The 27,325-nt window shown below is 38.2% G+C and overlaps 1 long non-coding RNA gene across 1 annotated transcript; it reads left to right on the top strand.

The window, feature by feature from the left end:
- Positions 1-19,451: 19,451 nt before the first annotated feature.
- Positions 19,452-25,592, top strand: LOC141584445 (uncharacterized). Its single transcript, XR_012517498.1, has 3 exons — positions 19,452-19,787; positions 21,521-21,644; positions 25,161-25,592. It is a non-coding gene; the product is annotated as an uncharacterized LOC141584445 (long non-coding RNA).
- Positions 25,593-27,325: the final 1,733 nt, after the last annotated feature.

Raw genomic sequence — 27,325 nt, 5'->3', positions numbered from 1 at the left:
AAAAAAAAAAAAAAAAAGTAAGAGTTTGCCTGCATGAATTCTCTCTCTGCCTGCTGCCATCCATGTAAGACGTGACTTGTTCCTTCTTGCCTTCCACCATTATTGTGAGGCTTCCCCAGCCATATGGAACTGAAAGTCCAATTGAACCTCTTTCTTTTGTAAATTTCCCAGCCTCAGGTATGTCTTTATCTGCAGCAGGAAAGTGAATTAATACAGTCACCCAACCCCAAATCATGACGGAAGCTCTGCTACTTATTAAGTATGTGGCCTTGAAAAAGTGACTTCTTCTTCAACTTCAAGTCCTCTCCCACTTCAATCTACAAAAGGAAAATCTAAACTTTTAGGATATTCATGTGATTTGAGTGATATTAAATCCGTAAAGTATATAACAAAGTACTTTATCTATAAATACTATTTTCTATCCCTACTGGATATGTTGAAGTTTATGGAGGTACATACTATGTATGAAATTATTTAATATCCAGTTTTCAGATGAACTCTGTATGCTCCATTCACTTCACTTTCCTGGGAGAAGTGTCATGATAAACATAAAGTACTCACAGTAGATGAAGATGCAAGGGGCAAGGGGGCATCATAGCATCATCCAACTGGTTGGCTAAAGTGGAAAGACTTGAACCAACAAAGATGTCAGCGAATATTTACAGTATAGATAGAAAATATTTCAGAGGAAGAAAAAGTTTACTCTGAACTTGGAAGACGCAAAGGAGAAACATAGAAACTCCCATCTGTCTTCTCTTCTGCACAGCCTCCTTCTCTGCAAGAAAACAAAATAAGCCTGAGGAGGAAACATAGTTCAAAAGAAGGAATGGATTTCAATTGTGTGTGTGTGTGTGTGAGCGTGCACGCATGTGCGTGCGTGTGTGCATAGTTGGGATGGTTTATATTGTGAATTTTTAGACTGGGGTGGCTTTGGGAACTTTGGATCTTTTGAACTGATGGCATGTTTGAAGTTTCTAATTTCTATCTTTGTCTTTCTTCATTTTGTGTTGCGGGAGGCAGACTTCACCTGTGTGACAACAGTACCTCTGGAAAGCTAAAACTACGAAAGTGGAGTCCTGAAAAGACATTAGGAACTGGGTGTTTGAGGCTGGCTGTAGACTTGGGAAACAGAGCTGGAAGGTCCTTCAGATTGCTGCCTTTAGTGTGCTGCTCAACTGGCTCTGCAGTCTAAGGCAGGAGACAGGCTTTTGGGTGGACTCTTGGTCTAGAAAAAAAAAAAAAAAAAAAAGAGAGCTTCCATTCATTTGACTGGAGCTTCCCTTGTAAGGAATTAGGGAATCCCAATGGTTATTTATGCATGATATTCCTAATTAATATGCTAAAATTCATTTACTAAGCTTCATTTATCCTTTCTTCATTAATTAGTGACTTGATGATTTATTAGCTTTTGAGTACAGTGTTTTATAAAAGCGTCGAGTCTTAGAAGCAGAGACCAAAGAAAATAAAAATTCTAAAAGTGTTGAGAAGCCTGCTGAGATTTTCCAACCTAGATTAAATAATGTTGCCTAATTTGTGGAACATTCTTACTTCCCTAATAGAGGTCTCTAGTGCTGTATTTCCATATTATTATATATGATGCAATTAAATTCTGAGAATTATTAAGGAACAGATTGCTTTGAGAACTTAAAATGCCTTCTAGTAAGTGATTTGTAGCCCATTTCTCTATTGCTATTCAAGCTTTAATACTGCTCTTTCAAAACCTGAAGTACCATTGGCAAAAGCTATGAGGGATGGTCTTATTTCACACAGGTAAGACAACAGTACTTCATCAAACTGAGAAGCAAAGAACATGGGGCTAGGAGGCAGGTTTTCCTTGGGGCGCTGATGCTGTTGGGCTCTGCATATTTCCTTGTCTATATGGTGGGATTAGATCTCCAAATCAGATAACTTTGGGGCAGAAATGACAGGTGAATGAGTGAACTTGTACTTGATGGAAGCTGTGCAATGTGTGCTCGCATAGCTCTTTAGTGGTAGATTGGATTACTGGCTTTAATTATTTAACTATACACTTATACCCTTCTATAGGATGATTTTGAAGTCCCTCCTAGCAAAGGGGCAACACACATTTCCCCATCCCTTGACTTTAGTTCAGCCATGTGACTTGCTCTGCTCCTTTGAAAAAGGCAGTTGTGATGGTGTCCTAGTTATGAGCCTAGACATTAAGAGGGCTTGTGTGTTCCCCTTGCCCTTTTCCATTGCTGTCGTTGCCATGAGAAGAAGCTGCTCAGCTAATCTGCTGGTGCTGGGAGGAGAATGAGTGACCAGGAGCCAAACCACCCTAGAGGAACTCAGCCTAGAGTAGTTGAACCCAGCTGAACCCCAGACACCTGAGCAAAACAAATGCTCAGTTTTGTATGCTGTTGAGCTTTGGAGGTTGTTTATTATGCAGCATTATCAGGACTAGAACTAATTTGCTCTGTTTTCCCTGGAGAAATTTCTTTAGCTGTAACATGAGGGTGTGAGAATAGTGCTGTTTTTGCAAACCCAGATTGTCTTTGAGGCAGAAAGGAAAGGTAGGTGTGGGAAGGAAGGTGTTTGATGGAATCCCATACTCTTTTAAAGGGTGTTGCTGCCACTTAACCCTAGTTAAATGTGATGGTGCAGGAATGTTAGCCCTATGTTGCCAAATGTACCCTTTCCTTTTTTCGAGAAAAGCTATAAATCTGGCTTTTTGAATTTAGAATATTCAAAATTTAAATTTAGAAACTAATTTAAAAAATTTATGGGACACACGCACACACACAGACACATACACACACACCCTGGAAACTTTTAATGTGTCCTGGATAAATATATATCCTTAAGGGTCATCCTTAACAGTCTCTAGATTAGAGTCTGTAGGTCCCTATCTGCTCTACCATTCAATACTCATTAACACTCAATTCGTTTGTTGCAAGTCTACTGTGCTCAAACTTATCCCAGGTGAATTTACTTTAGAATGAACTCAGCAATGTTTTCACTTTAAAATGTCACAAAACATGTTTCTTTTGCCCCCAGTGGAATAGCTTACAAATATGGCCACCACGTAGAAACCAAAAACAACACAAAAAACTTCAGGCAAATCCCCAAATCCTCAGCTACCTAAGATCTTCAGCTACTTCAAAGACTTAAAAATGACAAATAAACCACCTAATTCTACATAGAAACTGACTTTTCTTCCTTTGACCAGAGCTTTTTTTTTTCAACTTTAAAATCTATTCTTGTTTTTCATGATGCAAATTTCTAAGATGATCTATTGTTATTATATTAAGTGCTCTAAATATGAAACATAGTATGCCTATCAGAGGTGAATAGGAATTTTTAATTCCTTTAAGTGATTTTTCTTAATAGTCATCAACTAGAAAAATGGTCTGGCATCTCTGTTAAAAGAAAGGAGACCAGGAAGCTTTCATATTATATCTTCATTAGCTGCTGATTATACCAGTGAAGGAAATCTCCGGATTTCCTTGACCATGGATTATAAACTCAGGATAATTAAATGGAAGGCATATAAACTTCTCACTGGATTCTTGATTAAATTAATGATTATCAATGACTTGCAAATAGAGACATTGTGTGTGTGTGTGTGCATCAATTTAATTTAAATAAAGTGTACTTAGTCCCATCCAACTGTGTATTAGATATAGGGTAAGGCATTACCTAGAACACAGAGATGGAGATTGATGTAGATTAAATAAAGACCCAATGGAGGAGACGGTACCTGGGGAGATGTCATTTTATATTTAGAACAAAGGGTTAAGGTACATTAGTTGTAATTGGTTTATACTTCATTATGCTTGGAGAAGTTATGTCATATTCTCTGTATTTCTTGTCGATAATGGTTTTTAGGATTCCTTAACAATAAAAAAAGGGGAAGGACATTTAACACTTGTTGGGTGTTAATCTGTTAGGTTAATGTGTTTAAGCTGCACAATGAGCCTATGCAGTAAAAGCTTTTATTTTCATTTCATGCAATGATGAAAGGAAGGCTCAAGAGATCCAGCTTAGCTATTGCTTTTTTCCCTAGAAGCCATCCTTGATTACCATCGGAGTAAATTGTCCTGTGAACACCCTAAAACCCATCACATACTGGCATGCTAGCATTTCTAACGTTTTGCAGCAATAGTTGCTTACTTTCTGTCTTTCTTTCTGAACCATGAACTCATGGAGGCTGGTGATTGGCATAGAGTATGATCCAGTAAATAGGCGTAAATGCTCACATTTGGTCAAGGTGCATACAGCCTGCAAGTGGCAGAAACTGGAGCGACAATCATTGCTATTTTTCTAAATATAAATCTCCTGCACTTTCTACTGTGCTGTCACTTCAAAAATTTAAAAAGTGGTGCACAAGCTCTAAAAATTTTTCTTCTCTGAAATGTTTTAAACTTGCCTGTGCTTCAGATAAATATCCTTAGCAGAAACTTCTGGTTAAGGCAGGGGTCCCCAGACTGGCAAAGTGTTAAGAATCATACAGCTTTCCAAACCTATGTGGCAGCATAGGCTCTTGGTTCTTTGAAGAGGAGGAGAGGAAGGTTTACAACTGAGGGAAATGAGTGTCAATAACACCACTTTCCAACTTAGCCCCAGATCCAGCAAAGTGGATATACACCCTGAAGAATGGACGATCACTTTTTCAGGGTGGATGACCAACAAGGGAGAAGCCAAGAGGAAAGGGGAGGTATTAGAATTGTTCCCTTACAAGACAGCCCAAGTCAGCTTTTAGAATGTCTTTGTCTAGACCGAGTATAATACTGGTCTATAGACACAAACTTCTTCAAAAAATTTGGCCTTAATAGTGGCAGACAACTGGAATTCCTTCTTGGCTTTTTTCTTGGAAGCCAAGACACCAAATCGAGGCTTCTAGCAACCAACTGTGTGCTGCGTATAATGTAGACCCCAAGAAGACAGTTAATACTGACTGCTTTATTCATTGATACATCTGCTCAACCTAGACCATTTTTGGGCACATGGTAGGCTCACAATAAATATTTGTTAAGTGAATGAATGAATGCATGCTTAAATGAAAGTCCAGAACTGATATATTACATAAATCTCCCCTCAAAGAGCTCAGCCTACCTGTAAAGACAGACATGGCAAGACAAAACACAGCAATGTGTAAAGTGCTTTGGGAATGCACTGAAAGGAGCTATTGATTCTGAGAGGTGGAGGGATCTGTGCTGTGGGAGCTGGAGTGGGGTGGACAGGAAGCTGTGATGTGGAAGCAAGGGAAGGGAAGTAGATAGGGGGCACAGAAGTTCATGCAGAGTTCAGCACTAGTACAGAGTCCCAAGGGGCTTTCCCTTGAAAGTATTTGCCCAATGGATCATTTTTTTCCATCCTTTAACACATTGTTTTTTAACCTAAACAATCTAACAATATTTTATTCTGTTCGGATTTTTTCAGTAAATATGTTTTATTTTTATAAAACACTAAAGATACTTTACATTAAAAGATATTTAGATTTAAGGAAACTGGTTCTCTTCCACAAAAAACATGAAAGAGAGAAAGAAAAAGACAAGAAAGGAAGGAAAAAAGGGAGAAAGAAAGAAGAAAAAAGAGAAAAGAAAGAAAAAGAAGGAAGAAAAAAGAGAAAGAAAAGAAGGAAGGAAAGAAAGAAAGAAAAAGAGAGAGAGAAAGGAAAATTTTCCTGACTGTCACAACTGTTAGTTGTGCTCAGGTTGAAGAAGGAATTCTCTCCCCGACCTGACAGACCACCCATGCTCTGGTTCCTGCTTTCTTTCCACCTTCAGCTCAGAATCCTCCTCACCCCCAGTGCAGCAGCTACTTCAGGTGACTCTCAATTGTCAAAGAAACTGTTCTCTTGAGAATTGTGTTCTACATCCTCTGCCTGAGATGCTTCTGCTCCCTGCTCCATTTTCCTCACTTCACCTGGCTATTTCCTACTCAGGGGCCAGTTTATATTCCACGGTCTCCAGAAAGACATCTCAACTGCCCAACTCAGGTTTGTGCCCCTTCCTCATGCTCTCAAAGCATTTTTGTGCTTCTTCTACCATGTACCTGAACATGTTGCATGGAACCCTGTCTAATCTGCAAGAGGACAGGTTTTATGTGTCCTGTGCACCACTGTGAATCACGTACATTTTTCACCGGGCCTGTGTATCATAAGCGTTCCATCATTACTTGTGGAATGAATGGCTGAATTTGCATTTTCTCCTTTAGTACGTGGCATGATTTGGGGCTTTGGGCAGATGTGTCTGAATCTACAAGGCTCACTGCACAGGCTCTCACCCAGGGCCCCACTGTGTATGTGTTTAACTTTAGATACAAGTATGGAAAACATGGCTTGAGAGAGAAAACCTTTGCCTAATTTAATAAAGTAATTGGAAACTCTGTGTGCACTTCAAAAAATGCATTTTTCTTCTTTTGGCCTATTGAATGTGTTTTCCCTAGGATGCAAGTGACATTCCTTTTGTCTCTTAGTGGAACAAGAAACAGACTTGATACCACCATACATTAGAGGAAATTCATTGACGGTTCAGCAATTGAATCACATCTCAGTGACTTGCCTCCTTTCCTAACAAATAAGATTTTGGGAAGATGTAACACGGAAAAAGAAAGAACTGAGGTTTTCTAGGTACTCGCCATATTTTATTTTGGGAATTCAAGTACTGGAAAGTGGTTTGGATAAGAGACTTCAAAAATACATTACTGGCTTGCAATTTTATGAACTATTTACTAGACGGTGAAGCAGAAATCACAGCTTGGTGGCTGGTTCCACCCACTAAAGTGAGCCTAGTTGCCACCTAAAGCTCCTCTGTATGAGACAGAGGTCTGATCATTTCACTCTCAGCTGCTTGTTTCCAGGCAGCAGGTTCAGAAAATGTTCAATCTACTGAATTCAAAATCAGAAAAACATGCTGTCTCACTCAGCTCAGCCAACATTTAGATGTTGCATCTGGTAGGAATTACAGAGACTAGCAATAGCATTGCCTTTTGAAGCCCAAGAATGCAGAGGCAGGGAATAGTGAGGTTTCTTTGGGATGTGTGAGGTGACTGAAAATTAAATCTTTTAAACATTTGTGTGACATTCTTGAAATGAACAAAATTGTGGAGACAGAGAACAGTTACAGAGAACTGAGAAGACATTAGTGGCTGCCAGGAATTAGAGGGACAGCACTAGGGAATTTTGTGATGATGAAATAATTCTGTGTCTTGTATCTACACAGATGATAAAGTTGCATAGAGCTAGACACACACACACACACACACACACACACACACATATGACAGCCCATGCTGTACACTAGTACAAGTAATACTGGTAAACTTGGAATTAGCTCTGTGGATTGTGCCAACATCCATTTCCTGGTTTTGACATCCTACTGTAGCTGTACAGGATATTGTAATTTTGGGAGGCTGAGAGGAGACTTGGGACCTCTCTGTATTTTTTTTTTTTTGGCAACTTTCTCTGAATCTATAATTATTTCAGAAGAGAAAGTTATAAAAATCATTTCCCCAAGTTTAACAGTTAAAAGTTCAGTGGGAGTTAAGGAAGTAGGGAAATGAAGTCCAGGGCCTTACTATATATTGTTTTTTTCTTTCCTTTCTTTTATTATTATTTTTGCTTTGGATTAATTTTAGAAGTATGAGATGTATTTAGCTTTACTTGTCATGTTGTGGGATTTGTATGCATATTCAGGTGCATCTACCAATGCACATACAGTTAATAATTGTTCTACTTATGCCTGAATAGAACAAACGCAAGATCACGTGGATTGCAAAGGCATCAGCTGGGCTTGTAGCCCTCACAGGTCTGATGGGGAGGGTGCCGGTGCATCAGAGCCACTAGCTCCCCAAGCTGTGCTTTCCTGTATCCCCGGTGCTCATCACACTGCTTGCATGTTTCATTTGGCATTTACCCCACCCTGGCTTGTGTTGGTGTCTATTCTGTATGGCAAGAGCCTTTTCCTTCACTGGGCTGTAAGACCCCAAGATCAAGGACGTGTCTAGCTTATAATAGTATGATGTAAATGAGAGAAACAGGCATTATGTCTTCTGGGCATCTTTACCTTTATTGAATACTGTTTCAGTTAAGATATTTTCTCATACAAGTGACAGAAAAGCCAATTCAAATTGAATTGCACTAAAAGGAAAATGTATTGCCTCGTGTGTAATTGAAACATCCAGGAGCATCTTTGGTTTTGGATCGTGTTTCTCTCTATCTTTTAGCTCTCTCTTCTCCATCTTGTTCCTTTTGCAGTGAGGTTCTGACTCTGAAGTCAAAAGAAGACCACAGCTTCCCTAACCTCACTCTTTCAATCAGAAGTCCAGTTGAACTGTCTTTTTCTTACTGTTCCTATGGAAGTCCAAAGTATTCACTCCTTCTCTGGCTATTCTGGGTCACGTTGTCATCCCTGAGCCAACTGCTGGGAGGGATGGCATTGGGTGGTGTGGCCCAAGGTTGCAGGCTTTTTTTCTGGTACCCAGCAGTGAAACCCACAAAAACCTTGTGAACTTTAAGTTCTGGGATACATGAGCAGATTGCACAGTTTTGTTACATAGGTATACATGTGCTTTGGTGGTTTGCTGCATCCATCACCCCGTCATCTATATTAGGTATTTCTCCTAATGTTAGCCCCACAATCCCCCCAACCACTGCTATCCCTCTCCTAGCCTTCCCCACCCGCTGACAGGCCCCAGTGTGTGATGTTCCCCTCCCTGTGTCCATGTGTTCTCATTGTTCAACACCCACATGTGAGTGAGAATATGTGGTGGTTGGTTTTCTGTTCTTGTGTCAGTTTGCCGAGTACATAAAAAAAAAAAATTTCCAAAGTAGTAAAGAGCATCTTTTGCTTTTCTAAAAAAGAAAAACAAAAAAACAAAAAACCTTGTGAACTAAAAGTTGAGAGGAAATATTCTACCAAAGCAGAAGAAATTTCCCAACCTCAGCAGAGTAGCAATAATTCTCCCTTTTTCTCTTTTGTGATTGACTTATATTGGGGGAACAGGAATCATGAAAATTTAGAGTGGTCATTGGAAAGCTGGCTATTAGTGGTTTGCTTCATGCATTATCAGAATGCAAATGTAAATAAAATATATTATCTGACCTGCTACAAAATGTTAAACTAGCCTGTTTTTTCCTATGACCGACTTGTTTTAGTGCTAATAAAGAAGTTTATAGTGTTGTTTTATTTTGATGGTTCAAACTGCATTGGTAGAATTTATAATCTGTGCAGTAGTATTGGGAGAATTAATTGGTTTGGGTTTATATTCAACATAGACTTCATTACCTTCATTCACCTCTGGAGGAATTCTTAATTCAGCCGTATAATTTCCTTGCTGTAATACATTGATGGTTTGAAACATGTAAAGTGTGTAATTATGAATGATAATGGCAGTTCTCTGCAGAGCCTCTGTATTTGCACCTCTTTTTTGTTTATGGCCCTAGAACCTCTGGTGATGTTGTGAATGCTATCAGGACCTCTCGGGTATGGCAGGTCGTTGCTCTGTGCTTTCTGTGTTAGCCACATCTTGGATGTTGTTCTTTTCCCAGTAAGAATCATGGAAGAAGCCTCCTAGCTGAAGTAGGACCTATAGTCCAACATTATGATCTGTGTATTGAAGACAAGTTCTGATTTCCAAAAGGCATTCCTTCTGTTGATCTCCTACTTCAGGTTTTTCACCAGCTTGGATGCACACCTCAGTTCTGTTTCTGGAGAAATTATGTCCTGAGCTTTAAATCACCCACCTCCCCTGGTTTGTGTTCATATCTAAAGTCTGTTCTTCATGTTTTTCCGTAAGCTTGGCTCTCTTCACCATGACTTTTCTACTTATTTGCTCATCATATCCCACTAACATGGCTTGTTCTTAGTACTTTGATTGTATTCTTTCTTTCTTTTCCTTCTTTCCTTCCTTCCTTCCTTCCTTCCTTCCTTTCTCTTTTTCTTTCTTTCTTTCTTTCTTTCTTTTCTTTCTTTCTTTCTTTCTTTCTTTCTTTCTTTCTTTCTTTCTTTCTTTCTTTCTTTCTTTCTTCTTTCTTTCTTTCTCTTTCTTTTCTCTCTCTTTTTTCTTTCTATTCCTTCCTTCCTTCCTTCCTTTCTTCCTTCTTTCTTTTCTTTTCTTTTCATACAGAGTCTCGCTCTGTTGCCCATGTTGGAGTACAGTGGTGCAATCTCTGCTCACTGCAAATTCCGCCTCCCTAGTTCAAGTGATTCTCCTGCCTCAGCCTCCTAAGTAGGTGGGATTACAGGAATCCACCATCCTGCTCGGCTAATTTTTGCATTTTTAGTAGAGATGGAGTTTCACCATGTTGGCCAGGCTGGTCTTGAACTCCTGACACCAAGGAATCCACCTACCTTGGCCTCCCAAAGTGCTGGGATTACAGGCTTGAGCCACCGCACCTGGCCTGATTGAACTCTTTTTTTATAGAGCCTCACCACTTTGGATCATACTGCCTGGATTTCAGCTCTGACTTTCTCACTTGTTTGCCTCCATTCACTAGTTTTTCTCTGCACTCTGAATAAAATTTTCTGTACATACTGAGTAAAATTTTGAAAACATAAATCCAATAACATTAATAATGTGTCTCGTTTCCCTCAGCCCACTAAGAAGCCACCAATGAAATTCCATTGCACTTGGAATAAAGACAGACACTTTACCAAAGCCTACAGCACCCTGCAAGCCTGGATCCATGGACCACTTCAGCCTCAGCCCTGGCTAACTTCCTTTTATCTTCCTATACCCATCTCACCTCAACAAGATATCATTTAATGTCTGGGACGTGCCTTGCACAAACTGTTTGCCCTCCCTGGAACTCACTTCCTTCTCTTTACCAGGATGCATTGTTCTCAGTTTTCATATCCTGGTTCCAATACTGTTTCCTCAGGAAGACTTCCTTGATCTCTCTGGCTGGCCAGCCATCCTCACACCCCCACTTCTCTAATTTCTCAGAGCACCATTGACTTCTCCTTCATAACAGCTGCAAAATGCATTTTATATTTTGTAATGTGATCATTTGACTGATGTGTATGTCTCCAACTATACTATGGGATGCTTTAGGGCAGAGATCATTTCTACTTTACTGACCCTGGAATTCCCAGCATCCAGCCCAGTGTTGAAACATAATAGACTCCCAGTGTTTAGTTGTTGAAATATTTGTAACAAACAAATAGATGACTAAAGTGGGTTGATAAATGAATGAAGGTTTGGCTTCCACCGGAGTCAGTAATTCTTATGAACAGTCTTCGGCTTGGGCAGCTCTTCTTGCAGACACTTTCCTCAAGTTTGATCTTGTGCTTCCTGCCAAAGGTCATGTTGTCAATGATGTCCTCCTGTTACCTCAGACTGAACATGAACAAAATTGAATTCTCCAAAGCAGCAGCATATTTTCTGTTTCCAATGATGGTGCTACGAATTTTGTGTTCCTTAGGACAGGAACATTAGAATAGGGATTGCAAGTTCAGGTGCTGACAGGAGCAAAGGAGTCACATAAGCTGGGAGAGAGGACTGTGGCAAACTGGAGACACATTTGGTCCATCGAGGGACAGCCACTCTTCAGCACCAGTTGACAGCTGGAGTGCAGTAATGTCAGCTCAGGGTTGTCAGATCGTCCAGTGATAAAAGAGAAGCCAAAAATTTAAAAAGTTATTACTATATGAAATACCATCTTTTTTACATGCTGGTAAAATTCATTTAAAAAGTATTTTATAACATCAGGTAGACCAAACAAACTTGTAAATTAGACCAAGAGCCAGATGCAGGGCAGAAGCTCCATGTTTTGACTTTTGCCAAAGAAATGTCTCTGATAATCTCCTTTCCTTAATGCATATAGTCCACGGTCCACCAAGCCCTACCAAGTCTTCTTTAAAGATGTTTCTTCAATCTGCCCTTTGCTCTTTCTCTGTCCCCAATACTTCCAACTAACATAAGTATATTTTTCAGTACCTGGCCTTCATGCTTACATTATTTCTTTCTCTTAGTGTCTCATATAGATAGGTTAACAACAAACGTACATGTATTAACATGTTGATTTTTTCCTATCATCTCAAGGCTGCATAAATGCTGAATGCTTAGTATAAAAGACGTAAAGAACCCCCACACTCCAAGTTCAGAGTGACACAGCAAGCCACCAGCAATTGGACCCAGTCATCTACTTATTTGTAGGGTTTGCTAAAAGGGACCAATTTAAAACTGACTCCATCATTTACTTTCTTCTCACACACATAACAGTTTCCCAAAATTCCCATACAAATAAAAAAGAATGAGAGTGGATAGGTCTTTCAATCCTGTTAGGAAGAGTGAGGTTTGTGGTGGCGGCTAGTCAGTCCTTCCCCATGGGGAGAGGGAAGGAGTGGTTCTCCTCCTCTAAGGCAAGGAAATAGTAGAATAGTACTCCAAGAGGTTTGGATGTCTGCAAGATGGGTGGTAGGACACATCATTATTCAATTGAGAGTCTGTTTTGCGCTGGTCATTAATATCTGGAGACCCAGGTTGAGAGTTCAAGTGGAAGCCCCATATGAAAATGACAAACTTCCCAACCTCCCCATATCCTTGCCTTCCAGCCCACCCTCAGCCCTCTTTGACCATCCTTCAGGTCTGGGTGTGGGCACAATGGGGACACTATCTTCTCTCAGGAGTCTGAGCTCAAGAGAGAGGTTGGCCCAGGGCCCAGCGATCTGGAGCATGGTCTAAAATGTGTGTGTATGTGTGTATGTGTGTGTGTGTGTGTGTGTGTGTGAGAGAGAGAGAGAGAGAGAGAGAGAGAGAGAGAGAGAGAGAGTGTCTGTGTGTGTTGGTGCTCCGGGTAGGTATATCTCACAGACTGTTACTCTGATGGGAAGGGGTAGGTTCAAAAGAGGGCAAAAGCAGGGTTCTTGAAAGCATAGGATCTAGGAAATGAGCTCAGCTACTGAGTCTAGGGGAAGTACTAGTTGCTTAACCAGAAGACTTGATTAGTTGCTTAACTAGAAGTCTTGATTTTCTTTTGGGTTTTTTGAGCAGAGAAAGAGATAAGTGAGGTGGCAAGGTAGAATTTGGAAGGAGATGCAATAGAACAAGCTTGTACTTCCCCGTTTGGCATGCCATAAGGAAATACATCAGTTCACTGTAAGTTAAGTGATGCTGAACTGATAATCAAACTTGTCTTTACTCTGGGACTCCATGAAAGAGGTCACTTGCTGGGCAAGGAAAGCCCACCATCCAGGGGACATTGGTAGACATCTTTTAGTGATGAGGCTAACAGGTAATGAGGGAAGACCTGTTAAGGACTGGAACTATTTTGCAGAGTAGAGGCCCATGCAGGACTCCTTGGAAATCCCATACATGTAACAATGCCAACATGAAGGACCTCAGCAGAGGAGAGTATCTATTTACTAACAAGAAGATTTCTTCCTGCGGGCAGGTGAGCAAGGCCTGTCTTTACATTACTTCTTGCTCATTGTCCCAACACTGAGGATTAGCTACAGCCTAGAAGAAGGAAGGGAGAGGAGTGGGGCTAAGAAGTCCCTTCCTTCCTTCCAACTTGCAGCATTTCCTTTCCCCAAGAAACTCCCTGACCAGCCCCACTCATAAGCTGTTAGAGTACTGACTCTTTATTGCCCCAAATGAGACTTCTGAAATAAGCAAAACTGAGTGGAAAGTTACTGCATCTTACCAAAGTGTCACTAAAATACACAGTAGAAAAGGTAGGATGAATCTAGCACAATTAGAGAGCAATTACTGGGAAAAAATGAAATCATATCATGGACAGATCACAAGTTCAAATTCTTCAGTACTCTAATTAGAGATACATAGATGGATAATTTTAACACCAAAAGACTGCTTTTCCTAGCACAATAATTTAACATACGATTTCCAAGTAAAACAAGGAAAACATCAAAGCTTTCCTTTACAAAAAAAATGATAATAATACAGATCAAGTATCTCATCTGAAATGTAAGGCTTTCCAAAACCTATTTTATTTTTAGTAACTTATTATACATATCTTTTCTTGCAAACCAATTCAAACACCTTTGAAATGCCAAAAAGGACATCAATTACAAATAAAAAAGTTTGAAACACTATAAATAATTTCTATTTTGTTGTTTTGGACTTGCACTTGGATATTAGTTTATCTGATGTTTTGAAAAAATAAAATTAATATACGTTATATGTAAACAAAAATGCATTTTTGAAAATAGGTTACAAAAACACTACATAAAGTGAAATAAAATAAGTGGTAGATAAAAGCAATTCTATACAAATAGAGACAATTTCAGTCTGATGGATTGTTCAGGACTGTGATACAGATCGGTCCAGAACGTGGTTGGCTGGAGGGTCCCTGGAGAGCCTAATGTAAAGTCTAAAGCAAAAGGTAACATCTTATGGGTCTCTGATTGACCCAGCACTATGCTAGTCACCCCTGGGAAGAAAGCCAAGTTGAATGTTTGATCAGGGATTTTGAGGAATGTAGAGTCTAGTTGGAAATACAGGGAAGGGTGTGGGGGATGTGTAGAGCAGGCCGGCTGTGCTCTGAAAGCACAGGATAGGACAGGGCTGTGGATGGGCTCCTTGAGCCATTCTGTCCAAAGAGCTGAACTGGGCTGGATGCATTAAGAGAAGGACGCAAAGGTAAGGGCTGGGCACTTGTGTCCTGTGCTGGATGATAGACTGAGGAGTGCAAGGAACGAAGGAGGAAAACACGGAATAGCTTGGGGGTGATGTTTGTGCATGAAACTGAGATCGAAGAGCCCTCAGTTAGAAACTCCTATTCACACTTAAATACAGATGAATAAACCAACTAAAAATAACAGAGCCACTTCTCTGATCAAGAAAAATACTTTGTAATTAATTCAGTGAATTCTATAAATATTTCTAAAAATTCATATGGTTTTAAAGTTTGCATATTCTTGCATACACAGCAGCTAAATTAGAGCCCCAGTTTTCCCCTGATGATTTAGTCACTTCATTCTAGTGTCTCAACACCTGAATGATTTATTCTTTACCGATAGAAATGCTTATTATCTTTGGTAGCAAACTTCAGCTACCTCAGTAGCTACTTGTGTTCCCTGATTTATTTATTTCCCTTAGGCTCAATTGTTTATTTACTTCCTGTGGACTTTTGCTTTCATATTTCTGGTTCTCCTCCTATGTCTGCTGCTCATCATTGCTTGTCCTCTATGTGCAAGTGAAGAGTTGGTTGATTTTCTCAGTGGCCAGTTTGGACTGCCTTGCTTTCGTACATGTATGTAGATGTGTGCTTGGTGGGCTGCTTTTGAACTTCATAAGTACAGGTCAGGCTTCATGACAACCATATCTTGCTTTTTTGGAGACAGAGGAGGAGAGGGACATAGGAGCTGAGGATGCTACTCTGGGGTGCCCAACAGTGCCAGCCCAGATCCCTGCCCAGCTGACATTGTTGTGTGGGGTAAGCAGAGTTGGGTGAATAGGCAAAGCTGTTCAACAGGTAGACTTCAGTGAGTAGCCAGGGTTTCGTTCCCTTCCTTTGGCCCTCTGCTTTCTGTTAAGTTTCATCTTCATGCCCAGAGCAGAGTGGCAGACACCTCTGCCGCAGGCCCCTCCAGCAAGTCTCCTCTCTTCAACCACCTATCCCTTCAGTGTACTTTCAGACTTGTAGACTTTGTTGGTAGGTACTCCTCTCCTCTTTTATTTATTGTTTTATATTTATTCTTCAAGTATTTTGCATTCTGCCCTGACGTTAGTGGATGACAAAGGAGACGGGGTTGGCATGATTGCTAAGTGAGTCAAGCTGTAGTACGCACCATCCAAGGATAGTTGGTGACAGTTTGGGTAATTTTTCTGTCAGCTTTGTCTGAGATGGGCAGCACAGTTGTCTGTCTTTCTTTGATATCTTCCCACATCGTGGCTTTCCCTTAACTGAATTTGTCAGTGCTTCCTTGTATATAGTCGTTTGGAGTTACACATGTTTCCAGTATCAATGAAAATGAGATTGCATTTCTGATTTTCATCCTCTCTCTCTCTTTCTCTTGCTGGCAGGAGAGGCATTGTGTGATTGGTTTCCTGGTTCTTCCATTTTAGAATTTGAATGTTACTGTTATTTTAGTGCAGATAAGAGGAGATACAAGTGTAATTTTCAGTCTGCTACGTAGAAATCCTACCTGGAATTTCTCTTAAATTTTGCAAAGAGAAATTTTTTCTCTTACATAAAATTGAAATTTCATTTTCCATGTTTCCTCATTCACAAAAGCCTGCTAACCTGGAGGCAGATAATTAGGTATTAGGACACTTCCTTGGTTATCTCCTATCGCTGGAAAAAAATCCCTGATAATGATTCAAAACTTTCAACTGCAGGTCAGCTTTGCTGAAGAAGTGTTAACTGTGTTTTTCCCTTCAGGTGTGAGAAAAACAACATTGAATTTTTAGTCTCTTTGAAAGCCTGAGCTTCCAGTGAAGCACTGCTCTTTCACTGGCTGAGATTGCTTTGCTTAATCTCTGCTACAGCTGTCATCAATGAAAACTGCAGATTTTTAAGGTTTCTTTAAGCTGGATTTTCAGTGTCTCTAGGCGTTGATGCCAAGGATTTAAGTTCAGATTGAGTTATCCAAAAAAACTACCTATTCACTACTCTACAATTTAATTTGTTCCTTCCTTTATTCACTTAACTAACATCGTGTCGGGAAAAGTTGAGGAGTGGGGAACTAGCAAGACATGGCCCAAGTCCATAGTCATTGATCTTATATGTTGACTAGGTGCTTCACATACTTTAGTTTTTTAATACTCACTGTAACTCTGACAGGTATGTATAGATAGCATTGTTTCCAACTTGCAGTTCAGACAGATAAGACTCAGTGAGATATTATAACTCACTCCGCATCCTGTAGCCAATGCCACGGCCTGGATTTGAATCCAAGTTGTTTGAGATCTTTGTTTAATTTTTTAATATAGCCCTCCAACTCTTCTATACTTGGTCCATAGTTACTGCTAATTATTAGGCTGAGACTGTGGAGCATATATCTCTGAAAAGTCTATTTGTCTCAGTCTTCATTATTATATTAATGAAGAATCTACTGTTCAATCATTTTAGAGAAAACTAATATAGGCCATCTATACTAGTCTCCATGTTCAGAAACAATAGTAACAATGGTAAAATATACTTAAAAGGAGATGGGCTTATATCAATTCAACCAGTCAATGATTATTTTTGAAAACCTAACTTGTACCAAATATTTCAATGGAAGCTAGCCAAACAATAGTAAAAGAAATAAGGTATCTGTATTAGTTTGTTCTCATGCTGCTAATAAAGACATAACCAAGACTGGGTAATTTATAACAGAAAAAGATTTAATGGACTCACAATTCCACATGGCTGGAAAGGCCTTACAATCATGGCAGAAGGCAGAAGGCAAAGGAAGAAGAGCAAGGCACATCTTACCTGGAGGAAGGCAAAAGAGCATGTATAGAGGAACTCCCCTTTATCCATGGAATACTATGCAGTCATAAAAAAAGGATAGGTTCATGTCCTTTGCAGGGACATGGATGAAGCTAGAAACCATCATTCTCAGCAAACTGACACAAGAACAGAAAACCAAACACCACATGTTCTCACTCATAAGTTGATATTGAACAATGAGAACACATGGACACAGGGAGAGGAACATCATACACCAGGGCCAGTTGGGGTGTAGGGGCGATGGAGAGGGATAGCAGAGGGTGAGGGGATTGTGAAGGGGTAACAGGAGAAATATCTAATGTAGATGATGGGGAGATGGATGCAGTAAACTACCATGGCATGTGTATACCTATGTAACAATCCTGCACAATCTGCACATGTACCCCGGAACTTAAAATATAATAAAAAGGAGAAGAAACCCATCATATCTCATGAGACTTATTCACCATCATGAGAACAGCACTGGAAAGACCTGTCCCCATGATTCAATTATCTCTCACCACGTACCTCCCACAATGTGTGGGAATTATGGGAGCTACAATTCAAGATGAGATTTGGGTGGAGACACAGCCAGACCATATTAGTATGTTTCTGTCCTGTTGTAGCTTATATATTGGCGGGGGTAGATTGCATTAAATAAATAAATGCATAATTACTTATATGAGTATATTCAGATAAGTGCTATAGTGGATATGCAGAGAAGGCTGTGATAGGCAAGAAATATTTTTCTGAATGTGGAGGGACAATTTGGAAGAAAGAAGGTTTACCCATGTAGTTACTGTTGTTGGGGATTCACTCTTATACCAAGAAAAGGGCCAATATGAGTTGGTGGAACAGCACTGTTCCGGACAGTTGTGGCAGGTGGTTTCTTGTTTGTATCAGTGCAGTGGTTTGCTGGTGCAAATAATTTGGAAAATTCACTTGTTTATAAGTTCAATGAGGCAGGAGATTCATCTCTATTGGTCACTTCTCTGTTCCCGGTACTTAGAACACTATTTGGCACATTAGAGCTGCACAATAAATATTTGCTGAGATAATGTTCACAATTTAACCAACGGTTATTGGGATCCTTTTGTGGGTCATAGTGCCAGTTCTGTATTCAATAATTCATAAATGAGGAAGTTGTATTAGACACCCTGTTCCTTGTTACTTGCTTCTTTGTTCTGATTTTCTTCTCCTGTACTTCTCTTATTTTGTTCTCTATTGCAGGAGGCTGGCTTATAAAATTACACTTTCCAACCTCCTTTGCCAACTAACTTCTGGTTAGATTTGGAAGATGGGGAATTCTGGTGGAAAACTGTAGATCAGGAGAGAGCAATCAGTGTATATCTCCCTTTTATTTCTACTCGGCGTGGCTTTTATGGTTGTAGTTGATATACCTTGATTGTTCTAACCGCACCAGCCAGCTCTTGGATTCAACGTTATCTCCTTTCTTTGTCCCTGTGACCTTAAAAGCAAAGCAGCTATCTGCAGCTGCCATACTCTGAGTTTTCTTGCCTTCTTCCATTTGTCTGTCCAGCTCTTTTACACTTAAAGAAATGGTTTCTCACATGAATTTTTCTACTGAACTGCTAATATGAATATCCTACTTTCCCTACTGGAGGCTGACTCCTTCCCCCTAAGGTTTCTTCCGTTTTCCAAATCCAGTAACTGCATACTTGGAGTCTCATTGGTAATGCCTTGAAGAAAGCAATTATGAGATTGCCAATGCTCAACAAGGGTTATGTCATCTCAAAACAGTGAATTATTCATATTTTTGTCTCTTACTATTAGGACAATGATAAAAAAGAGTCTATTACTGTTTGAACAATAATAAAATATGTAAATCTTACATATATGCAATCTTTGAATGCTTGAGAACTGATTACTCAATTAAGAAACCTCCTTCAACAAAAGGAGGCTTTGGTATAGTTATTTTGTAAGCTCTGCATTAAATATTTGGAAATGATACTGATATACCATTAGAAAAAATTAGTAAAGATTTGGTTATAACTGTTTCTACTAAAGAGAAACAAGAAAAAACAAGAGGATTTCATTGTCCAAGAGTATGTTTGGAAACTAGGTTTTAAGATATTGAAATTTATCCTTCTCTTTCAAGTATAGTGAAATATACAATATACATGCATTTTTAACTACTGCTGAAATAATGGATTTATGTATGCTGTGAAGAGAACCAAAATAAACATTTTTTTTTTAAATTTCATTTTAAAGTCAGTGGAAGCAGTTCTTTCATCTTCATCTTCCTGTGCTCTGGGATCACTTACAGATGATTATCATATGACAGATGATTACCACCAAATGGCTAGATGCATGCAGTATTACATGATAAAGGCCTTACATGGCTGAACCACCATTGTCATCAAACTGGAAGAGTAATGAAACCATGATTCAAAGCTAGAAGTCTACTACAACTTCTTTGGTAAATATATTTTTATTTCTCTTTGCTCACCTCTGTTCATAAATGCAAATATCACTTTACACTTGTACATGGTTTCATAGAATCAACAAGTAATTGAAAAAGCATTCTTTGTCCAGTATTGCTATTCATAGTGCCATTTCTAAAGCTGGAATTCGCTCAGGCACTGTAATTTAGCAGTACAGTTGTATGCAGAGGAAATAGCCATGCAAGCTTCTCTTCCTTTCAACTGTTACCCGACAACTTCGTGTAAAAGGCCACTGACAGTAAAACCTAAAATGTGCAGTTGTGGGTCACAGATTTTTGTTTTTCCTGTGTCAGCCTCACTTTTTGTTGTTGTTGAAAAGACAGTGAAGATGGTTTGCGTTAGGTAACGTGGAAACAGACTGGACCATACATACCAGGATGTGTACATACACCTCAATGAGGGTGACAGTGGACATCAGGATTGTCTTGTGGTTTCTTGAGGAGACTCACGCAAGATCCTTGTGGAGTCATTCTTGGTTCAGAGGGTTAGAATTCATTGTGAATCATTCTATGTTGAGATAATGAATGCTCAGATTATAGAGATGTTCAAAGCCTCTAAAGACTCTGTATTATAACAATAATCTCAATACATACGCTTTACCTTAAATTGTGCCATTGAACTTTTATTACAGGAATTTTCAAACCTTCACAAAAGTAGAGAGGATAGAATAATGAGTTGCCACCAGTGCAATAATTAAGAGCATTTTGCCAATCTTGTTTTGTCTTTCCTAATTTTTTTTTTCAGTTTTGGTGTTTTGTAAGGCAAATTTCAAGTGTCATATAATGTAATTAGTAAATCACTATGTTTCATTCACAGAGATCTCCTTAAAAAGTACCTCACTTTTCTACCATTATCACACCTAACAAAGTAGCATTTTAATATCTGCTAGTACACAATTCATCTCAAATTTCTTCAAACATCTCAAAAATAGTATTTAATAATTATATATTTGAATCAAGGTCTAATCAAGGTCTTCATACTACATTTACCTGAAAGGTCTCTTAAGTATCTCTTAGTTTATAAGAAGAGCTCTTCTCTCCTCTTATTTACTGATGGCACTTATTTGTTGAGTAAACGATATTATTTGTACTAGATTATGAATTTGACTGATTGCATTTTTCTGGTGCTATTTATCCTCTTTTAACTGTTAGTTGTATCTAGAAGCTTGATTAGATTGAGGGGAAATTTTGGGGAGGAAAAATACTTTCTGGGTTGTTCTGTGTATTTTCTGTTGTGTCATGTCAAAAAAAGCAATAGGTATATTTGAAGAGTATGTTAATAGTCTCAGTGGGATTGGTGTTGGTAAACGGTTCCATTTATGAAGATTCCGTTCAAACTTCTCTCTAAAAATTATATCAGTAATTGTCTAGATCTATTATTTGACTAAAGATTACAAAAATGGTGGATTTTCTAAATCTTTCATTTTTTTCAGCATTTATCAAGTGATATTCTTATATACTGAAAGACTTTTCTTTGTTAACTACCTGGTTGTTGAAATGGAATTCAATAATGAGGTCAGAATAAACACTTGCCCCTTTCTCCTTTCTCACCAATCATCAGAATGACAATCGCATGCTGGCAGCCTCCAAAGAAAACCAATGAAGATTTTATTTATTTTTTTATATTCTGAGTATCACTATTAACTCACAGATTTTTTATTTATTTATTTTTATTTAATTTTTTTTTTTTTTTTTTTTTTTTATGACAGAATCTTCCTCTGTTGCCAAGCACAAGCCTGAAGTGCAGTGGCATGATCTCGGCTCACTGCAACCTCCACTTCCCGGGTTCAAGCAATTCTCCTGCCTCAGCCTCTTGAGTAGCTGGGACTATAGGTATGCACCCCATGCCCAGCTAATTTTTGTATTTCTTTTTTTTAAAGTAGAGACGGGGTTTCACCATAGTTTCTATCTCTTGACCTCGTGATTCACCAAAGTGCTGGGATTACAGTCTTGAGCCACCACGCCTGGCCTAACTCATGGAATTTTAGTTATTTGATGTGTTCCAATTTATTGCAATCATTTTTTCTCCTACTTATATAAACTGTCCCATCTTTAGCCAGAGGAAGCTCCTTCAAGTTGGCGTTTATTTCCTTTTGAAATACTACCAATAGTTTTCAAAGATGTGCATATGCTTTCTGTTCCAATCAATTTAACCAAGCTCATCTTATACATTTCCTATTCCATATGTGCAATCAACTGTTAGTTCAAGGAACCCCAAGTCCTTTTCCAGAAATGGCATTTAGAGAATAAATCTGGGGCAAAAAGAGTGCTCATTGTCACTGGGTTGTCATTGTTTCCAGGTTTTTCGGCCAACAGAGACAGGAAACACATATATTTTAGAAAAATATAAATAAGCAAAAAATGCACACTGATATTTCCAATACCATTCGTGAACCAAAAGAGTTCCCTCAACACCTTTGATTTTACACCAGTATCTTTTTCCTCCTTTGCTCATAGCCCTAGTGCCTACTAACATGAGTGTAATTTTACCAGATTCAGTGTATAAACCACCATACCTGTGCACATTTGACTTTATTTTTATCTGGACCAGCCTCAGGAACTGCTTTAACTTTTCCCATAGTCCAGCGTGAGTCAGGTTCATGCTGCCTTCACTGCCCCAAGAGCAAGCAAGGGTCGCATTGGATAGGATGCTTGCTTGACTTTCCTTTCACTTGTAGGTTATGTCCTGGCCACATTTTCTCTCCTGCTAGGCTTGTTTCTCCATCCTCTTGTCCTAGAGTTTTCTTGTTGCAGCTGAGTCATCAGATCTTGTAGGATTTGCAAATCCCTATGTAAGTGAAGGAGTATTAGCTTCCCCTCAATCACTTTCGCCAGTAAGACATAAAGAACAAATGCTTATCCCTTCCTATCACACTACCTAAAGATTCAGTAGCTTCATGACCCTTTCTAAAGATGCTCTGCAAAACTAAAAATTCAGTGTATCCTAAAGCTTTGACCAGCTTTGTAGAACATTCTCATGTAGTATTGGCTCTCCCTCCTTTCTGTCTTCACTTCCTTCCTCTCTCATTCTCAATTTCCTGGAATTGCACTCCCCAATAAAATGTTTACAGAAAATCTTTTGCCTTAGGATTTGTTTCCTAGGGAACCCAGCATAAAACAATTTGTCAATTACTTAATCCAGCACAATATGTACAATCATTTCAAAATACCAATATGAAAATGACTCCTAACAAAAACCATTGAAATCTCTGTGTGCAATTCCTTCTGTCCCAGAAAATGTATCCCCCAAGGGTGAATAGTCAAAATACATTCTTCAGCTTCATTTAAAAGGATTTCTTCTTTTTATTTTCAATAATTTTGTTGTATTTTTAGAAATTTATGAATAATAATTGGACATATTTATGGAATACATAGTAATATTTTGAGACATATAATGTGTGGTGATCAGATCAGAGTAATTAGAATATCCATCACCTCAAACATTTGTCATTTCTTAGTGTTGGGAACATTTGATATCCTCCTTCTAGCTATTTGAAACATACAGTATTGTTAACTACAGTCATCCTACATTGGAATAGAACACTAGAACTTATTGATTCTATCTAGCTAGAATTTTGTATCCTTTAACAAACATCTCCCTATCCCCACTTCCCTCTATCCTTCCCAGCCTCTACTATCTTCAGTTCTACTTTTCCAAAGGAAGAAAAATCATTGTATCAGAGAGATATCTGTACCTCCATGGTTATTGCAGCACTATTAGCAATAGTCAAGATATGGAATCAAACTATGTGTCCAACAGGGGAATGATTTTAAAAATATGGCAAACATACACCATGGAATACTATTCCGCCCCCAAATAGAATAAAATCTTGTCATTTGAGACAACATGAATGGAACTGGAGGACATAATGTTAAGTGCAATAAGCCAAGTACAGAAAGTTAAATATCACATGTTCTCACTTATATGTGGAAGCTAAAATAGTTGATGTCATAGAAGTGAAAAGTAGAACAGAGGTTACTAGAGGCTGGGAAGGGTAGGAGGAAAAGGAAGGATGGGAAGAGAATTGAAACAATTCTTTATGTAGTCATGCCAACATTTTGATATTCAGTTAGTTTGATTGTCTTACATTTATTTTTAAATTATGAAACATGTTTACATTGTTACCCTGTCAAACTATGAAAGGAGATATATTCAGAGGAGTCATGTTTCCACCCCTTTTCTCTCGCCTCTGCTTTTTAAAAGACAGAGTCTCACTCTGTTGCCCAGGCTAGCGTGCCATGCAGGATCTCAACTCACTGCAAGCTCTGCCTCCTGGGTTCAAGTGATTCTTGTGCCTCAGACTTGTGAGTAACTGGGATTACAGGTGCATGCCACCACACTCAGCTAATTTTTGTGTTTTTTGTAGAGACAGGGTTTCACCATGGTAGCCAGGCTGGTCTCCAACTCTTGATCTCAAGGGATTCACCCACCTCAGCCTCCCAAAGTGCTGGGATTACAGACGTGAGCCACTGCACCCAGCTTTCATTCCCTTTGGAAGTGGCTTTTTCTTTGTTTTGTTTCGGCTTATTCTTCCATTTTGTTCTAGTCTTTTGTTATCAGACATAGTACTTTGACAGATACAGCCTAAGTTTTTATATACACTGATTTCTTGGCAAAACATAATGATGGAGATAAACATACAGTAAGTAGCTACCTGAATTTTTTTATCCTTTCACTCAGTCACTGCTATAGCTTACTGAGGAAAAATTTGTATATAAGTGAATTCATTGTAAAATCATCATTGAGTGATAAAAGCAAGTTGCTTATCTATCTATCTATCTATCTATCTATCTATCTATCTATCTATCTATCTGCTATTATCTATCATCTATCTATCCTGTCTATGTATCATCTATCTATCTATCACCTATATATCTATTAATCATCTGTCTGTCTATCTAGAGATGTCATAACAGGGTGACATCTCAGGACAAGAAAAAAGGGACTAGAATAGAGAATAATGATTGAAAGGGAATTGAAAATGTATATGTACCTTTTTGTGTAATAAACTAATATAATAAAGAGCCTGGGGCCACAGTCAGAAACACCATTTTTTCCATCCTCAGAATCATTTGAGTAGGGTGTATTCATGTTTGAGAAATGCAGTTGAGAAACCTATTGATCTGTTGAGTGGCTTTTCAAAATTAGGGTATATTTATGATGCAATGTAAATACAAATAATGCAATGCAATACAAAAAAATACCACAGTAAAATTATACCTCTTCCTTTTTGCTATGTATTAATGTTTCCTGTATTGAGATAAAGAGCAAAAGAGAACTCTGAAGCATAGAATTGTGGTAGGAGTGGGAAACTGTGAATGATTTTTAATGCTCCTTCTTTTTTTCAGTTAATGCAACAGTTGAACAAAAACATTTAAAAATAAATGCAGATGTCCAACCTTTTGCTCCTTTGAAAGTCACCCAAACTGAAAAGAGAATAAGAAATGTAAGTACATACTTCAATTTGTCAACAACAACACTGGGATATTGATAAGTATGCTCAGAATATAAGAGTAAAGAAATAAAATAGAAACATGATAAAAATCAGACGAATTATCAGCAGAAAGTAAAAAAAAAATATGTTATGAAGGGTGAGAGAACTAATGAAAAGTAGATTTGGTTGTCTCCCAGAATAAAAAAAGTTCTGTAATTGTGGTCATTTGTATTGTAGAAGGTGACAGTAAAGTAAGAAAATGTTTTACAGAATGGATGGAGTGTGTGACAAGACTTACATGGATATTTAAAGAAATTAAATAAAAGCCAAGAACACAATTTCTAAACTGAAAAAAAATGATAATACTAAAAACGAATGTGATAAGCACCGTTTTAAGAATTTACTTGATTTAACTCAATTAATCCTCATGTAATAGTATGAGTTATGCAGTGTTGCTATCTCTATTTTCCATGTATAAATAGCTTGTTCTGTTTTACTGCTGAATAGTATTCAATTGTTTAGATGTGTTGCAGTTTGCTAATCCATTCACCAGCTGTTTCCAGTTTTGGGCTATCATGAATAAAACTGCTATAAATATTTACATATGCCGTTCTACAGATCTACATTGATTTAAAAATCCTTGTTGAAGTTTCAAGATCCCAAAAAGGAAAGGAATTCTGGAGAGAAAGTAAAAGAACATTTAATTGGGAGTCTAGATTTATTTTTAAGGCCTATTAAGATATTTTTTTCTGTAGAAATAGATTAAATGTAATAGAGCCACAGAAAAGAGCCCTAAACAGAACTACATATGTGTAGGAAATTGTTATATGAAGAGAAAGCATGTAAAGCAGTGGAGAGAGTGCATGAAATATATGTATTAGGTTTGATGCAAGCAATCATTTTTGTTGCAACAGTGAAAAGAAAAATACTATGAATAAAACCACTGTAAACATCTCCATAGAGGCTTTTCTGTGAATATGAGTTTTTACTTTCCTTAGGTAGATTTTTGTGAGCATTGATTTTTATGGTAGCTGTATGGTTAACTCTAAGAAATTGACAAACTATTTTTGAAAGTGGTTGTACCATTTGCATTTGCAGCAGTTATGTAGGAGAGCTGAGGCTCTCTTTCCTCACCAGGACTTGTTATTGATGGTTTTTCTTATTTCTTTCATGCCATTCCAGTAAGCATGCAGTGATATTTTGTCATGGTTTTAATTGGCATTTCCCTGATGATCATTGATACTGACTCTGTTTTCATGGTCACATTTATTTACCATCTGTGTGATTTCTTTAGTGAAGTAATTTTAATTTTTGTCCATTTAAAAAATTGGGTTGTTTGTTTTTATTACATTTTGGGACTACTTTATGTATTCTCTATATAAGTACTTTTGAGTATATTTGTCTTTTCTTGTTTTGTGGCTTGTCTTTTTATTCTCTAAACTCTTTGTCTGTCTTTTTTTCCCCCCACTAAACTCCTTAGCATTTTTATTGTAGGTTTTAAAATTCTTGGTATGATATACACAGAATCTCACTCTCTGGTTGTCCAATTATGCATACCTTAGACTGTGGGCCATTGTTCCATAGCTCTTTGATACTGTTATATTGTTTACTTTTTCTACGTGTGTTTACTGTCTTCAAGTTCACTCATTCTTTCCTGTGTTGTATTCAGTCTACTGATAAGCCCATCTAAGGAATTCCTTATCTCTAATGTCATAGCTTTCATTTTAGCATTTTTTATTTGTCATTTTATTACAGTTTCTGTCTGAAGTTCCCCATTTGTTCATACATGTTCTCCGTCTCTGGTTGTCTTGATATCTTTATTGTTTGACAATGGCTATTGTGTGTGTGTGTGTGTGTGTGTGTGTGTCATATTTTTGGAGAATGCCGAACATTATGTGTAAAAGAACCCTCTATGCTAAAGTTGACACTTTTAGCCTCCGTAGATAAAATAACCCTATAGATAGAGGTAAATAATAGTTACTCCTGGAAATGAGCATTTTTGTCAATTTTGTCTATTGTATAGTGGTGTCTGGGTTTTGCTGTCACTGTAACTACTTTGACTATGTATATATGTCAAAT

This window comes from Saimiri boliviensis, chromosome 5 (assembly GCF_048565385.1).
Source record: "Saimiri boliviensis isolate mSaiBol1 chromosome 5, mSaiBol1.pri, whole genome shotgun sequence".
NCBI classification, from domain to species: Eukaryota; Metazoa; Chordata; class Mammalia; order Primates; family Cebidae; genus Saimiri; species Saimiri boliviensis.
The sequence above is the reverse complement of the archived record's forward strand: the minus strand, read 5'-3'. Positions and strand labels throughout refer to the sequence as shown.